The sequence below is a fragment of the Rhipicephalus microplus genome, chromosome 2 (genome assembly GCF_043290135.1).
Source record: "Rhipicephalus microplus isolate Deutch F79 chromosome 2, USDA_Rmic, whole genome shotgun sequence".
In the NCBI taxonomy this organism is placed as follows: domain Eukaryota; kingdom Metazoa; phylum Arthropoda; class Arachnida; order Ixodida; family Ixodidae; genus Rhipicephalus; species Rhipicephalus microplus.
The window spans coordinates 20,796,433-20,810,089 of record NC_134701.1 but is presented as its reverse complement, the minus strand read 5'-3'; the positions used below and the strand labels follow the sequence as shown (position 1 = coordinate 20,810,089).

At 43.7% G+C, this 13,657-nt stretch overlaps 2 protein-coding genes across 10 annotated transcripts in view; one reads left to right on the top strand and one right to left on the bottom strand.

Annotated features, from left to right (window-relative positions):
• Positions 1-13,657, top strand: part of LOC119169183 (pseudouridine-5'-phosphate glycosidase) — a 2,087,124-nt gene that overhangs the window by 714,924 nt on the left and 1,358,543 nt on the right. The window lies entirely within an intron of this gene.
• The window catches only part of LOC119169934 (CD151 antigen), a 316,886-nt gene that overhangs the window by 112,282 nt on the left and 190,947 nt on the right, over positions 1-13,657 (bottom strand). For all 4 annotated transcript variants that reach the window (XM_075886276.1, XM_075886277.1, XM_037420930.2 and 1 more), the window contains one exon: positions 7,793-7,996. The gene's annotated coding sequence lies outside the window, so the exon portion shown is untranslated. The remainder of the gene's footprint in view (positions 1-7,792; positions 7,997-13,657) is intronic.

Here is a 13,657-nt window from a genome sequence, read left to right as displayed (position 1 = left end):
GAAGGAGGCAGAGATGGGGGGGGGGGGGGGGGGTTGACATATGAGATTAGTAAGTTTCGACATGTAACGTGGCAGCAGAAAGCCGGGTTGATCGACGCAACATGGGAGATGCCCTGCAGTAGACGTAGGCAAACTGATGATGATGATAACCATGATACTAATGAAATATATAGCATAATCACAAAAACAAAAAGACTTCAATAATATTATGTACTTCTCGCCTACTCGTTACATCTTACATATGCAACTATACATTCCTAGAAACCGCTTTTCGCTGTCGGTCAGTGCTCGTGATGTCGTGCTTACTTTTACACATGCGCCACTGTGTTTCTATGCGTGCACCTTTGATTATTAATGCACCAATCTAGTCTAATGAGCTCCTCTCATCACGTTCCCACGCATAGGGGAGAAAACCGTTAATCTTGGACTGGCTGACCTCCCCACCTTTTCATTTCTACCATTTCTTCACTCTCTTGTCTGAGGAGCAACTGAGCACTTACGTGCATCCAGAGCGTGGAAAGCACCCACAATCTCGGCAAACAAGCCTACATGATCGGAAAAAAATTGTGTTGACGTTATAACAGTATCCTTGAGTTTTTCATTCAAGCACCTGCCAGTTTGCTTTTCGTTGTTATCCTACAAAACGAATAGCTAACCAGCATGCATTAACAGGCAACTTTTCAGCTACTCTTTGTTACCGTTCAAAACCTGTTGCTTGATTATCGCTCGGCACGATGCACCTTTTGACGTGTCAGAATTTTCAGGGGTGTTCTCGCCAATCCTACAACGGAAGACCCTCGATCATATGTAGGGTTTAACATCCTAAAACCACCATTTGATTGTGAGAAACGCCGTAGTGGAGGGTTCCGGAAATGTCGACCACCTGGGGTTCTTTAACGTGCACCCAAATTTGAGCACATGGGCCTACAGAATTTCCACCTCCATCGAAAATGCAGCCACCGCAGCCGGGATTTGATCCCGCAAACTGCGGGTCCGCAAACGAAAGACCCACTGTGGTCAAATAGTGGTCGCAGACGTGAGTAGTGGCTTCAGTTTCGGACATCTACGGCGATTTTACTGGAAACTGTAATGCATCATGACTGACCTTTGACTAGCCCATAGACACCTACACGCCCCATAGAAGGCCCCACTTCGATTCTTCCTTCGGAGGAAAAAAAAAGTTGTTATTTATTTGCACCGATCTTGAATTCTAGCTCACGGACGACTCCAATTAGTTTTTCACGACAAACAACCATTGACGTCTACGGCGGAATTTCTGTGAAACAAGCTCTTTAGCGCTATCGCGTTAACAAGAACCCACCACATCGGGAAAATGAAGGCTTGCCCGACTTACGACTTTGCATTTCTTTCCTTATTTGTTTCTTTCACGCTGTCCAACACTCTCTTCTAACGTGATTGTGGTGTCTTATCACAGGTTTCCAGCGTTCCACAGCCTCTATAGTACGGCCCTACAAAAGTAACACAACGCCTTCATGAAAACACGGCTGAGGAATTACATTTACTAGAAGTGGCAATTTTCCTGAAATATGCAATCCCTGTTATGGGCCTTACGCATTGCACTCCACTAACTCGAAATAATTCAGTTTAGAGCCCGTGGCGAGTGCACTGCTTCCCAAGGAATTTCGAGAAGGTCGGTATGTATAAAACCCATACGTAGGTTTCACATCAATTCGCATTGGGAAGAATGGGCGCGCAGTATCTGTAAGTAAGCACATGGCAGTTCGTCTTCCCCAAAACAATACACAGCCCATTCGTCAATGTTTTCCCAAGCTTTGTTGCAGATTGTGAATTTAGAGAACCAGTGCCAAAGTGGCTCACGAAGCTTGAGCTCCTTGTGGGCATGCAGTAATTATGATTGTTATGTATGCACAAAATGCTTCTTCCTAGTGTTCCCACAGGTTTATGCACTGTACTGTTACTACATATATCTGCAAGTGAGGGCAATAACAAAAAAAAAGAGCCGCAAGGCCTAGTCGTCAAGGCTGTCGCTTTCAGACCGCAGTGACCACAGGGTTCTGACCGCAGTTCAGGATGAAAAATTTATTTAGTTTCATTTACGTTTCTTTGGTGAACGCTAGCTGTGGGTGAGAGGAATTTTGAATGTTGGTTTTTCCGCGACGAGTGTTTCTCTGGAACACCGCTACCAACAAGTGTTTCACAGGTTAGCCAGTACAGCCTTCGCTTTAAAAAGAGAGAGAGAGAGAAGGCACACACTAGCGACAAAACACCGACTTTTATTGACACCTCTCACACCTCTTCCAGAAAAAGAAATGTGACACAGAAAGCAACAAAAAAAACTGCGGGTTCCTTGAGCTTCGCCTTCGAGAGTTGAACGTGATAGCGACATTCTGTCCTTCGTGCATACCTCAAACACTTAGTGCATCAAATCTTTTCGATCTTGCTATACACTCACTACGTGGCCTTGTGAGAATAGGCACTGTGACGTGGGTGACCGGCTTTAAACCATAAAGTCATTATGGCAATCACATGTTCTGACGTCCGCCGGCAAATGGGCGCTTTGACCACCCATTATTACTGCAATATTTCATGTTGTACTCCAAACCATGTGTACAAGACGTGTGCGTTTGTTAAGCATGAAAGTTACTTTCACCATATTTCCAAGCAGAGGAAGTTCTTTTCGCTGTTTTCACAAGCAGACGCGTGGCTCTGTGGTATAACACCCGCCTGTTACGCAAACGACCTAGGTCGAATTCCCCTCGAACCCAGACTTGCTTTTTATTTATTTTATTTGCATTTCCTCGCTTCTTCGGTTACGCACAAGACGGTGATTTTTCGCTCAGAGCCAACGATGCCGACACTAACACCGGAATTTCCACGAAACAAACGCCTTTAAGCTGTCGCATTAAAACGTAGCCGATATTTCTTGTGTGACTCAGGTGCATGGATTGAACTGCGAGATTCAACTCAGCTCATTACATTCTTCTTTTCAGCGATATGTGACAGGTAGACGGCACGCTGATGCACCTTGGGCGTAATCAAACTAGTTTTTCCGAATCTCCATTGAACTCTCAAATTGGCATTGCATACTGCCACCCGGCACTCTTACTAGCACACGCGCACTGTGAAGTGTCACGTCCCGGCATGTTAGTCGTCTACGAGAACAAGCCCGTACATGCACTTGACTTCTGTTGGTTTTCCGGCGATGTTTCGTCAGTTCTTCTTATTCAGTGCTGTACAGCATCCATGAGCGTGCTGGAGAAGCTGTGTCGCAGTTAACAAGGCAAGGCGAAAGTTATGAATGGTTATCAAGTCTGCCACGCAGGAGCCAATTCCACAATTGACTATCGTATTTCCTACAGAATGGATTATCGAACGGTGCTGCGCCATATGTCTCCTGCATTTTACAAATGTTCACGTCGTCTTCAGCGCATCACTTCCGACGTTTCGCACTTTCTATTGTTGCGTAGAGTTTCCCACAACATTTACTAGAGGCAACTCTGACGCTGCGATCATTCAACCACCATAAGAATGATGTGTAGCACACAGATGTGCCAAAAGAAACACAACAACCCAGCCCGCCCCCACACCCAAATTATTATATCGAGCCAGCTAGGGACTGTCGCCGGTGACAAACTAACGCATACTCCAGTCTATTCATCCTCAACAAAATCCACCCAACGCAGTATCCACACACATGTCGAGGGTGTTGGGAACGGCCGTGTCTCACTCACATAACTTGGACGAGCAGGCTCAGGCCACACGGAATTGATTCACCCTGTTTAGGGAGAAACCTATTTTAGAGGCAGTGGGAGGTCTGGCTTTCGAGCAAGCATCGAGATAGCCAAGTCGTTCTGCTCGATCAGGCCCAGTGGGCCGCAAAAGCCAGCGGGCCCCTGAACTTTAGGGACTCACGCACCTTCATCCTAGTTCTCTCTAGTACAATAAAGTTTCTTCTACTACTACCTTATCTTAATACCTGCGGCTTTGAACGCACTTGTGGCTTGGTTTATCTCCGTGTTTCGGCACTTGTTTCAGATAAAAGAATCGATTGTTGTGAACTTCGTGAGTCGATCGGAATCGGTGAGCCTCCAATGGCAACAGTGGTGACGTGCAACTCCAGAACTTTTGCTGAACATTGTCTTGCGACAAAAAGGTGGAAAAAAATTTTTAAAATAATACGTCTTATGGAGTGTTCCATAGAAGTACCTTATGCATTTTGGTCGATATGCGTTTTTTGCAGAGAATGTCCTAATACGTACGCTAAAATTTGCCTAATTGTACCCATGTTCTAACGAGCGATAAAATATCATAATCATTATCATCATCAGCCTGATTACGTCATCTGCAGGACAAAGGCCTCTCCCATGTTCCACCAATCAACTCGGTCCTGTGCTTGCTGCTGCCAATTTATACCTGCAAACTTCTTAATCTCCTCTGCCCACCTAAACTTCTATCTCCACCTAACCCCCTTGCCTTGTCTGGTTAGTTACCCTTAATGACCAGTGGTTATTCTGACTACGCGCTACATTCCCGGCCCATGTCCATTCTCTCTTCTTGATATCAACTATGATATCCGTAACCCTGCTTTGTTCTCTAATCCACTCTGCTCTCTTTTAGTCTCTTAAGGTTACACCATGGTCCTTCCATACGAAAAAGTATTGAAGGACCATGATTACACCTACCATTTTCCTTTCCAGTGCTCGCTGTGTCGTCCTCAATTTAAGCTGAACCCTCTTTGTAAGTTTCCAGGTTTCTGCTCCGTAGCTAAGTACCGGCAAGATGCAGCTGTTATATACCTTGCTCTTGAGGGATAGTGGCAATCTACCTGTCATGCTTTGAGAGTGCTTGCGAATGTGCTCCACCCCATTCTTATTCTTCTAGTTACTTCAAACTCGTGGTTCGGATCCGCGCTTATTACCTGTCCTAGGTAGACATAGGTTTTTACAACTTCAAGTTCACTATTACCTATTACCTCGAAGCGCTGCTGTCTTTCGAGGTTGTTGTGCATTAATTTCGTTTTATGCAGAATAAATTTAGGACCTACCTTTATGCTCTCCTTGTCTAACACCTTAATCAGGAGTTCCAATTCATCCCCTGAGTTACTCCGCAATGCAATGCCATTGGCAAAGCGCAGGTTACTAAGATACTCTCCACTAACACTTATCCCTAACTGTTCCCATTCTAGGCCCCTGAAAACCTCCTGTAATCAAGCAGTAAATAGCAATGGGGAGATTGTATCCCCCTGCCTTACACCCGTTTTTATTGGTATTCTGTTGCTTTCTTTACAAAGCACTATGATAGCAGTTGATCCCCTGTAGATTTCTTCCAGGATGTTCATATATGCTTCGTCGATGCTCTGATTCCGCAGTGCCTGCATGACTGCTGATATTTCTACTAAATCAAACGCCTTCTCGTAAGCTATGAAAGCTATGAATAGTGGTTGGCTGTATTCTGAGCATTTCTCTATTACCTGATTGATAGTATGAATGTGTTCGATTGTTGAGTAGCCTGTTCGAAATCGTGCTTGTTCCTTTGGTTTGTCAAATTCTAATGTTGCCGTAATTCTGTTAGAAATTGCCTTTGTCAGTACCTTGTATACGACGGAGAGTAAGTTGATCGGCCTGTAATTCGTCAAGTCCTTGTCATATCCTTTCTTATGTATTAAGATGTTGTTAGCATTCTTCCAAGATTTTGGTACACTAAAGACACCTCGTAAACAGGGTGGCTAGTTCCTCTAACACAACCTGTCCTCCATCTTTCAGTAGATGTGATGTTACCTGATCCTCCCCAGAATCTTTGCCTCTTTACATGCTCACCAAGGCTTTTCTAACTTCTCATATCATTATTGGTGGGGTGTCACTTGGGTTACTGCTAGTTCTTATATTAAAGTCATGGTTGTCCCGGCTACTGTACAGATCTCTGTAAAACTCCTCCGCTAGTTTAGCTATCCTATTCATATTGGTAGTTATTTTACCTTGCTTGTACCTTGGTGCATACAGCTGATTTTTCCTTATCCCGCGTATCCACTTCACTGCTTTGACGCTTCCTCCGCTCTTCAGAGCATGTTCATTTCTTTCAATGTTATACTCTGTTACATAGAATACCTGACGCTCATGGTTCAACTTCGAAAGCTCTACCAATTTCGGTTTTCTCTGTTGTACTTGAGGCTTTCATGCTTTGACGCTTCTTAGTGAGATTCTTCATTTCCTGGAACAGCTTGCCAGAGTCCTGTCTAACTACCGTACCTCAAACGACACAATCCGTAATGATACTCGGCAGATTATCATTCATCGCGTTAACGCTAAGACTGGTTTCCTTGATAACAGGCGAGTGCCTGTTCTGAAGAAAGACTCTGAATTCCTGTACTTTCCTTCTCAGTACTTGCTTATTGATTGGCTTCTTGCGTATCAGTTTCTGTCGTTCCTTCTTCAAGTCTAGGCGAATTCATGACCGTAACATAGAAGGTGCTCACAATCCGTAAATAATTGCGTTCTGCCAATTCTACTGATAGCTCCCCTCTGGCATTTCTAGTGCTGATGTCGTAATTTCCTACAGCCTGGTCTCCAGCCTGCTTTGAAGTCTCCTATCAGCATAGTATAGTGTGTTTTTTTTACCTTCCTAATTGCCGATTCCACGTTTTCATAGAGGCTTTCAACTGATGCGCAATCATGACTGGATGTAGGCCCGTAAGCCTGTACCACCTTCATCTTTTATCTCTTATTGACTTTATTACGATACCTACCACCCCTTCATTATTGTTATAATATTCTTCTATGTTTCTAGCTATGTTTCTTTAGATACGTTCTCTTCTGTAAGGTAAGCCCCGATAGCAACAGACGTGCCCATTCTGTAGCACTGTATAGGCCTCATATCTGTCCTCCTAACCTCACTGAGCCATATTACATCCCGTTTAACACCCTCTAGCTCCTCGAATAGTACAGCTAGACTTGCCTCACTAGATAATGTTCTAGCGTTAAATGTTCCCAAGTTCAGGTTTCAATGGTGGCATGTCCGGATCCAGAGATTCTTAGCGTCCCCTGCAGCGTTGCAGATCTGACCGCTGCCGTGCTCTGTTGATTTGCAGCCGCTGGGTTCTGAGGGCCGTGAGTTACTTGGCGTATGCATGTTAGAGATAGTGGCCAGATACTGCACCAGGGTGGTTAATCCTTCTCTGGTGAGGGAGTGCGTTACCGGCAGTGGTCACCGATGAGGCCGCACCCCAGGCCTCTTAATGCAGTTCCATCACCACGCGGATTCTTTTTAAAACTCGGTTGGGAACTGCGCGGCACCGGAGTTCAAACTACGGACCTCTTGAATTAAAGGCTGATGCTCTAACCACTACGCCATCGCCGCATAATAAGTGCCTGCCCCACAATAAAGACACGATGCTCAAACATTCCCCCCCCCACCCCCCCAAAAAAAGCAATTAGCGAACCAGTCAAGTTTTTTTAAATATCGTGAATCCTAAATGGTGACCACGTTCACATAAAACATTTGCTGCTGAAATTATTTCGGAAAGGTAGTGTAGGCCTAGGGTCTATCAGTGCGTAATTATCTCAGAATTTTTGATGGATATTGATTTTTGACAAGTGCCAAGACTGTGACAGTTGGAGTTGAATGAGCCAATATTGAGAAGCCATCGTCCATTTCAAGTCTAACTCAAGTAAAGACAAAATGAGCGACCATTTTGCGTGTTGGTAATCTTGCTGTCAGCTTCTTGATGTTGATATTAGACCAATTTTTGGGATTTAACATCCCAAAAGCTAGGGAAGTGTACGCCAAGAAGGCGCATCTCCGGAGGCTCACTTACGTTGGGCGGCGGAGGCCCGGCCCTCAGGCTCTTCACGAGTGCCGTGCGGACGGCCCTGGCTGGGACGCCCAGGAACAGCCGGTGCGGCCGCTAGAGGGCCCTTCCGGCAGTGAAAGTCGACGACGTGAAACTGCCGACCAGCTCTGCAGGCTCCCACGATGGCTGCCGTCTAGACAGATCCCGGGATCAGCCATGACTCGCACTCTGCGGGGGAAAAAAGCAGCCGCCGCTTACAATGAATCCTCCACAATTGTTGTCCCCTGTGTCTTAGTTTCACGACGACAGTGCATGTAACTAAAGAACACCAGTGTTTTTGGCATGTCTCATAATCATGTCAAGCTTTTCGCAAGTAAAACTCCTGATTATATTATTAGCACAGCTAGTGATCTGCCTATAGTACAAAGTTCATCTGTTCATGCTTCAAGCACTTGAAACCATCGTTATCGTGTGAACCAGATGGTATCCCTTCCGCCACACTAAAGGCTTATGGCAGCTAATTTTTTGCACTAGTACTGACTACCACATTTCATGACTGTCTGAACGCATCCGCAAAAAAAAAAGAAAAAACACAGGGCGTTGGAAAGGGAATACTGTAACGCAATGCGTGTCGCTGAAAAACAATTTTATTCACACCAACTCCCTTTCCTCATTGAAAGCAATCCCAGAAAGTTTTGCCAAATTATCGCTTTTCCGAATACCCATGATGACATAGCGTTATTGAACAGTAGCGGAAATACTGTTGCACAGGAGGACTGCTCAGGTATGCCTAATATTTACTTCATGGCTGTGTTTACCAAACAAGACCACTCTAATATACCACTGCCTCCTGAAGTAAGCTGTCAGTACATGGCACCAATACTCATTACCTCCCAAGGTATGTCATCCTTGATCAATAAACTTCAATTATCAAATAGTTCTGACATAAATGGCACAAACTCTAAAATCTTGAAAAAGACCGTCAGCATCTCTAGCACTATCTTGCCCTACATATTTGAACAATCCCTATCAACAGCTGAGATCTCCAATGATTGGAAGGTGGGAAAAATTCCTGTCTTTAAGACCGGTGGTAAACGATGTGTCACTAACTACAGACGCATAGCACTAACAAGTATACCATGCAAAATGCTCGAGCATATCATCGCTTCCAACTCCACACAATTTTTAGAAAAAAAATAATTGTTTTAAACAACATGGTCTGTCATGAGAAACATAGCTCATCGAATTTACTCATGAACTACACGAAAATGTGGGTGATAGTTTCTAGAGAAATTGAATATTCATTGAATTTTCTAAAGCTTTCGATCGCGTAGCCCATACCCACCTCATAGCTAAATTCTCTTCTTTACATTTTGATTCGTCAACAATATCATGGATTCGAAATTTCTCATCATTTCACAGTCGTAGACAGCAATTCACAGTCGTAGACAATCATTCCTCCGAGTTAAGTAACGTTACATCTGGAGTTCCACAGGGAAGTGTTTTAGGCCCTTTATTGTTTTTAATTTTCATCCATGAGCTCCTCGACAGAATTGCATCCAACATCAAGTTAGTCGCGAATGAATGCGCGGTTTACCATAAAATTTTATCTAGTACTGACCATATTGCCTTACAGCAGGATTTTGATAAAATCAGCTTCTGGTGTTCATCCTGGCAAATTACCCTTAACACGGACAAATGCAAGACACTTACTTTCAGTCGTTAACGTACCAACTCGGCATTTGATTATTCGCTTAGCAATCATTCCGTAAGCCAGGCATGTATGTATAAATGCTTAGGTATTCATCTGACACCAGACTTGTCTTGGTCCTACCATACGACGTATTGAAAAAATAACCACAAGGGCATCTATTACACTTGGTTATCTAAAGGAAAATCTCTGGGAAGCTAGGTCAACGATTCGATTACTGGCCTACTTATCATTAGTCTCTCCTCAGCAGGAATTTGCATCGCCCGTATGGTCTCCTCACCAAGCATACCTGATTCATTCACTCGAATCTATACAAAATCGTGCAGCTCGTTTCATCGTCAGTGATTACAGGCGCGCATCACGGATGTCAGATATCAAATCGATGCTATCACTTCTATCGTTGAAGTCTCGTAGGACCATCACGCTTATCAGTCCCTTTCATAAGGTAATATGCAGTCAACACCCAACTACACTGCCACTTACCCGTGCGCGTCGTATATCTCGTCACCTTCACAATCACAATCAGTTACTCTTTTTAAAACTTCACTATCGGTGCGTTTCGGGATCAAAGGAGTGTGGCTCTTAATCGCAAACTTGCCTTAGGCAGGCTTGATGTCGGGAAATAATCGCGCTATATGAGTAACAAAGCGTTTTAGAACATCAAAACAACAACCAGGCGTCACACAATGCGAATAGCGTAACGAGTGGGTCGTCCGATGATGATGATGATGATCCTTGTTACTATGGCGCACACCCACAAAGAGGGATCGGCCAAAAACTGGGCGGCCGGATCAAAAGGCTTATGGTTTTTCAAACACAAAGTAATTTTAGACTGAAAAAAGAATTATATAAAAATAAAAGCCAAAAATTGAAAAAAGGAGTATATCTGAGCAGGGATCGATGCAGGCTGTCAGATGCGATTTGAGACAGAGGTAATGGTGGGTCTAAAACGAATGTCATCCAATGCTCAAAACCACAACAAAATCTTCTTCCTAATCACTCCCTATAACCTCCCTGTCTCTTTCTTTTAATTATTTCTTTCTCTCTTCTTAATCACCTATTAATGTGGTGCATACCCACTTCAGGCGTAATTCCTTATCATTATCAGCTACTGCATTAACCATTGCCACAAAATTTCGTGCAAGTGTTCAGCGGATAGCACGATTCTTAGAAGAATGACGAAGGGTAGCTTAGCAGCTGCCAACCTAACACCCAGTAATTATGATTATTAATGCCGTAGTAGGTACCCAGCAAGTTTGTTTGCAGTAGTTACCCAATGAGTGTTTAGAAAAGGCTGAAAGGCCGCTCTTCTAGCTTTCGCTGTGACTGTGCTGCGCCTTACGTGCAGGTCTCGCGTTTTTTTTATTTGTGCGTTATAGTTTAGTTCACTTGATTAATTCCTTTTGTAGACTGCATTTTATTGTTTATTTTTATTGTTTTATTTTTGCGTGCGCATCTCCACACAGACCTAATGGTTGTTCTCAAGCACGATAATTTAAATCACTGAATAAAAAATAATAATAAATTATTATTATTATTATTATTATTATTATTATTATTATTATTATTATTATTATTATTATTATTATTATTATTATTATTATTATTATTATAGATACCGAGATTGACGAACGCGAGTACCCTTACCGTGCTTCTAAAAGACATTGTAGAGGAGCTTACAAAATGCTTCCCGGAGACAACGGAAGACAGGTGGAATTTATAACGAGTTTTAAAATAGCGTACTCAAAGCAATACGCTAGCGTTTCGCATCATTGCGCATGCGTCATATGCTAATTCCCGCTTGTTCCCATTAGGCAACGAACGTTAACGGTACACCCGCAACTCCCACAAGCTTTGCTTATGGTGTACGAAACTATTTAATAATGTTCATATACGTATACACCATGGTGTATAGCACGGCGTCAAGAAAAGGGGAAGGTTGCAATGCGTGGTAGCATTCTGCCGGACATGCCGACTCACGCAACACGTGACATAGCATCACTTTGTGAAGTGTACCGTCGAATTTACGAGCGATGCTCAGTTACCCTGCAGGAAAACGTATATTGGGTACAACGGTCGATGTCTTGGCTCGAGTCGCGAAAAACTCGAGAATATTTGCAGGAAGTGGAGGAGTACTTACGACGCTCATTGAGCAGCCTGCGGTTACTTACCAGACTTTCCGTCACGTAAACGTTTAGACCACCAAGGAAGCACACGCATTTTGGATTTCCTACCTGTCAGCGTGGCTTCGATTAATCAATATTTGTAAAAGGAAAAATATACAACGCACATTTTAGGCATACATTGAGATTGAGGTGTTTTCATCATCTTTGTTTAGAATTGACTCTTTGGTCTCACGAGAGTGGGGCAGGTTTTCTTTCTGTTTATTTCATTTGTGCAATTTGTCACTGCCCGTGTATTACGCGTTCAAGTTCTGTTCTATCTGTTTTGCTGTGGAGATGTTCATATTGACTCGGCTACTTCGTAACCGTAAGTTCTGCAGCAGAAAAAATATATTAATAATGGTAACCGAAATAAACATCATGTACAATTACTTGCAGCAGTTCACACTGCAACAAAACGTTCACACGCACACCTTTTTATTGCTACTCTCAGTATATGCAATAATTTATCATTTCATACATATCGAGCCTTACCTGTGTAACACGAGAACTTTCCCAGTTCGGTCTCCACTAAGAAGTATGTCAGGAAGATGTTCGCCTTTTTCTTAAGATGCATCTGAGGCTATGGCGTAAATTATTTCTTTACTGGGAGGGACCGTCTGTTCAAACTTGCTAGTTTCTTTCTAATTTCTTATGTTGCACAGTCTATTCCTATCATTATGAACGGGGAACACGAAGTAGCTCAAAGTCTATCGCTTTCCGATGTCTAAATACAGCTACAGCCGTGCAGCACGCGCAGCTGCTTAGTGGTCAGACTCACGAGCAGAGTCCGGCGCTCTTTATGTTGACAGTGAGTTTGGCGAGTCGATAGGGATTCACTTGGAAAAAGCAGGTGAGGCCTGCTGACACACATATAGCCAGAGGGAACGAATAACAAAAAGGCCGCCGCGTGTGCTTCATTCCGTTGTCTTGCGTCCATGTCTGCACGTCTTCGTGACACGTCTTGTTGACGCGAGAGAGACTTCGCCGGCGGGCACGTCATAGAATTGCCCACTTTGTTGTGACGCCTTGGTGGCGCCTGGATGGGCGAAAAGGCCTCGGCGTCCATTAACTCGCCTTCTTTGTCACCGACCCTCTCTGCAGTCGTAAACAAAGAGCGCCGTCGCCAGAGGGAAGCGCACAATAAAGCGAGACACGCGCTGTGCGAGCAAGGTCCCTTTCTTGCTCATTTCTCCCCCCCCCCCCCCCCCACGAGACGTTTTCTTATTGGTTGCAAAAATAGTAAGGGTCTCTCCTAACGCTAAAGCCAGGTATTTTATCGCACTCCTTTTTCTCGATATCAGCCCGCGGGTGACTGCCTCTGTTCACAGCAGTAAAATTATTTCTTATTTTACTTTTGGGGCACAATATCTGATAGCTCACTTCGCTTTCTATACGTAGTGAGCGCTCGTTGATTGGGCATCGTCAATTCGGAAAATGGGATGATTCGAACGTATTTTGTGGCCCCGTCAACCTATATGCATTGTTAATTGGCCTTCAATTCTCCTTAATGGGGTCATATTTGGCTGCAAATTGATGAATTCGAACAACAATCGGAGCAAGCCGAGCGTGAAATTCTGCAAATATGCGACGAAGACAAACGAGAACGCCGCTTGCTGAAAGCCATAACGCCCAAACGTTTTCAAAAAACCATGTTCGCCATCTAAAATCGCCGTATTGCTTACTTGTGTAACAACTGTGTTTACAGTTCATTTCGTTTTTTCATTTATTGCATCCTTAAAAGCCCGAGGGCATTACACAAGGGGGGGGGGGGAGTGACAAATTTATTTATTTATTTATTTATTTCACAATACTGCAGGCCAGCATGGCCCAGGCAGGAGTGGAATTACAGAAAGAAAAGAATACAGAAATCAGTGATAACAACACTGGCAGCGCAAGCAATATATCACAACACTCGTAGCATAACAGTTTAACAGTAATATGACAGCAATATAAAAGTTTATAACGCAGCATAACAGCAATATAACAGTTACAATGATTCAATGTTCAATACAA